Source organism: Stenella coeruleoalba (assembly GCF_951394435.1).
Source record: "Stenella coeruleoalba genome assembly, chromosome: 1".
Classification (NCBI taxonomy): domain Eukaryota; kingdom Metazoa; phylum Chordata; class Mammalia; order Artiodactyla; family Delphinidae; genus Stenella; species Stenella coeruleoalba.
Window position 1 is genome coordinate 102,773,843 of NC_137169.1, and position 3,978 is coordinate 102,777,820.

Sequence of the window (3,978 nt, forward strand, 5' to 3'; positions counted from 1 at the left end):
GAAGCACTGGGCAGTGTATTCATTCTCAACTTGAGAACCTGGAATCTACCCTACTGTCATCTGTGGCCTTCCAGAAGAAATGCAACTCAGAGTGACTGCCAGAAAACAAGTATAGAGCCACAAGTGGCCTTGAGACTCTACGTGATCTAATTTCTCAAGAGGCAAGCGTCTTACAAAACAAGTGAGAAGTGTCCCTTCTTTCTAGTAATATTTGGAATTGGAGTTGAGGATAAGGTTAGAATTAAGCAAACTAGCTAGAATAGAGTTAAGGGAAAATAGATCTTGCTATAAAATTGAAATTCGATACCAGAAAGGAAATGGGATGAATTGAGAAAGTCCAAGAAAGGATTAATTACAGGAAGGTCAGCATTAAATAGCTAGATTGAGAACTAAGCAAGTTTAAGAGGTGCTGTGGTGAGGTGTGGAGATGTGGGTCCTACAACTGATAGAATAATAACATTGCAGGCCATATAGAAAAATGGGGAAAAAGAGAAAAAAGCTACCAATAAGCCTTCCACCTTAATTGGCATTATTATTAATTTTGTGCATGTCTTCTGTTATTTTCCCTTGCATCTGCTTTTAATATCGTTATTAGATTTTTGTTTAAGTCGTAAGAGCAATACATGTGAATTGCAGAAAATGAAACCTGCTCTGGTCTCCCAACCCAACCTCTCAGAGGTATACAAATGGAACATAGTCTTAAAAGTTAATAGTCTGTTAAAAGAAGTCAAAAGAAGATGAGATATATCTATACACACACACACACACACACACACACACACACACACACACATGCACACACACAATGGAATACTACTCAGCCATGAAAAAGAATGAAATTTTGCCATCTGCAGCATCATAGATGGACTTGGAGGGCATTATGCTAAGTGAAATAAGTCAGAGAAAGGCAAACACTGCCTGATCTCACTTATATGGAATATAAGAAATATAACAAACAAGGAGCAGGAACAAGAGGGAAGAGGAGGCGGGGGAGGGGGATGGAGAGGAGAAGCCTCCTGGGTGGCGTGGCGCACCTGCTCCTCCAGGCGCTGCCCAGCCCCCTGTCAGCCAGGGCTGAACCCCCGCAGGATAAGGAAACCTGCGTGGGTCCCAACAATCAAAGCTACATCTGTGACACAGGACGCTGCTCTGGACGGTCTCAGTGCTGCAGCTACTACTATGAATTCTGGGGGTTCTGGCTCGTGTGGACCATCATCATCCTCCTGAGCTGCTGCTGCGTGTGCCACCACCGCCGAGCCAAGCACCGCAGTCAGGCCCAGCAGCGGCAACATGAAATCCACCTGATCGCCTACCTGGAAGCCCACAATTACTCAGCGCTGCCATTTCATTTCAGGTTTTTGCCAAACTATTTACTACCTCCTTATGAGGAAGTGGTGAACCGACCTCCGACTCCTGCCCCACCATACAGTGCCTTCCAGCTCCAGCAGCAGCTGCCTCACAGTGTGGCCCTACGGGCGGCAGCCCCCGGGGCGCCGACCCCACCAGGGGCTCCCAGGAGCTCAGAGCAGCCCCTAGCCCGGGCCCAGCAGAAGCAGCACGCAACCCCCGAGCATCACTGACCCTGAGCCCTCCAACATGCCAGCAGACCCAGCAGCCGCCAAAGCCCCTGGGATGGAGCCCAGCGGCTCTGTGGCCGGCCTGGGGGAGGTGGACCCTGGGGCCTTCCTGGACAAGGATTCCGAATGTAAGGAGGAGCTGCTGAAAGAATACAGCTCCGAGCAGGGCGGCGCCCTCCCTGACAGCAAAGACAAGACGCCCGGCAGACGTCGCCGCTTCACAGGTGACTCGGGCATCGAGGTGTGTGTGTGTAACCGGGACCACCATGATGAGGACCTCAAGGAGTTCAGGGCACTCATCAACGATGCTCTGGACGGGCCCCTGGACTTCTGCGACAGCTGCCACGTGCGGCCCCCTGGCGACTAGAAGGAAGGGCTCCGCCAGCCCTCCGAGGAGCAGGCCCGGGAGCCCGGGCACCCTCACCTGCCGCGGCTGCCTGCCTGCCTGCTGCTGAACACCATCAACGAGCAGGACTCCCCAGACTCCCGGAGCAGCAGCTCCCCAAGCTAGAGCAGGCCCTGCCTGCGCCCGACAACTTGGCGACGCAACCAGGGTAGGGGAGAACCATGAGACGAGATTTAAGTGACTGTGTTCCTTTTTTTTTTTTTTTTTCCCCTCTGCTCCTGCGTTTTCCTGCATCTCCAGGTACAGTTTGGGGTGTGGGTGCCTCGCCCCCCATAGATACAGTGTCACGGAGGGCCGAGAAGTTGTCCTGTGACTCATTCCTCATACCCCACCCCGTCCCCCTTTACCTCTTTTCAAGTCACGTGTCACTACCTGCTTGGGTCAGAGAGATGTGCGTTTCAGAAGCCCCCAAGGAGGGGATGAGACTGTGCCCTGAGGTGACTCTTGGTGATGGAGTGGATTCATGTTCTGGTGTGAGTTGATGAGAACCTCGCCGCGTCTCAGTCTGAGAGAGGTGGCAGGTCTCAGCCCTGGGTGAAGCCCCAGTGGTCCGGGGATTGTCGCCCCTTGCTGCCAGTGTCTCTGGAGCCAGAGTTGGGCCCCTCCTGTGGGAGGATGAGAGCTGACCGGCGGTTGCGTGGCGGGTTGGTAAAGGGCTTTTGCTCTCAAATTCCAGGTGATGAGATCAAAGTGGCACGATGCATCCTGGAGGGGCCCCTTCCCAGCAGGTCCTGGCTGGCCGCGGACTGGTTCAGTGTGGAAGATTACACCTGCCTTCTCTTTGTTTTTTTTCTTTTTTAAAAAAAACAACAACAAAAGCGAGCTGAAAATAAGGACTTGACCAGTGGGCAGGCAAGAATTCTGTTTTAGAAAAGGAAAATTTGTGGCTTTTTCCCAACTTGGCCTTCAAAGAGTCCTGACTACAGTTGAGCCAGAAGGAGATGTTTTGTGTGCAGGCTTGGCTGGGGGCTATCTCTGGAACTTCTGCGGGTGAGCAGAAGGGCCTGCACTGTGGCAGTGGATAGAGGTGCAGCTTACCGCATCTCTGCCCTTTGATCTGTGTCCACAGGTGACCAGTACCCTCCCCCATCCCAAGAACACATCTGCCGGCCTTCACGTCTCACTGTTCTCTACGAACAAATGAGGAAGCTGTGGGTCCTGAGAAAGGGCAGTTCCGCTGCCTGACTCTCACACAGTATTTTCTCTTGATTCTGAGTAAGTTGTTTTGTTTATTTGTTTGTTTTTTCAAACTGACCATTTGGAAAAAATGCCTTGGTTATCTGTGGTTTTCGTGTCCTTTCCCTGCTCCGCCCCGCCTTGAGTGGGGTAACTAATTTTTGTAGCCTATGTAAAGTGTCTAAGTGGCCCAGGTAGGAGGGCGAAGGCAGCCATCCTGAAGGACCACAGGATCCTTATTGTTGTAGTTTGGCTTCAAAAACCAGTTGAGCTTTGACAGGAATAATCTGAATGGAGAAAGCAAACTGCTGAAACTAACATTCCCCATCCAGCCCTGTTCATATGAAGAGTTTGGTTCTTCCCCCACTCTTGAACGATGATATTCAGACTAGGCATTGATGTTATGGTAAGAAAGGAAGGTATATATATATATATATGTGTGTGTGTGTGTGTGTGTGTGTGTGTGTGTGTGTATGTATATATATGAATACACATGTATATATGTGTATATATATATGTATATATACACTTACACATAATATAGACAAATCCAAGGCTGTGAGGTGAACGAGTGTCTGAGTTTGGAGTCCACAAAACCAAAATCCATGTTGAACAAAGTGCATTCTGTATACAGTGACTTTTTGGATAACCTGTGTGTGTCTGTTGTGTGTGAGCCCCCAGCCCTGTTTTCCTGTGACTACACTTTGAACGGCAGCCTCTCTGCTCACGTTACCCACGTGTTTGGAGCAGGCGCAGCCCTCTCAAGGTAATTTCTTTTACGCATTTACTGTTTGCTGAGCAAATGTCTGTGCACTTGGG

General features: G+C 50.3%; 1 pseudogene across 1 annotated transcript; it reads left to right on the forward strand.

The window, feature by feature from the left end:
• The first annotated feature begins 998 nt into the window (after positions 1 to 998).
• Positions 999 to 2,494, forward strand: LOC307195965 (WW domain binding protein 1-like; annotated as a pseudogene). Its single transcript has one exon. The product of its transcript is annotated as a WW domain binding protein 1-like (transcript).
• Positions 2,495 to 3,978: the final 1,484 nt, after the last annotated feature.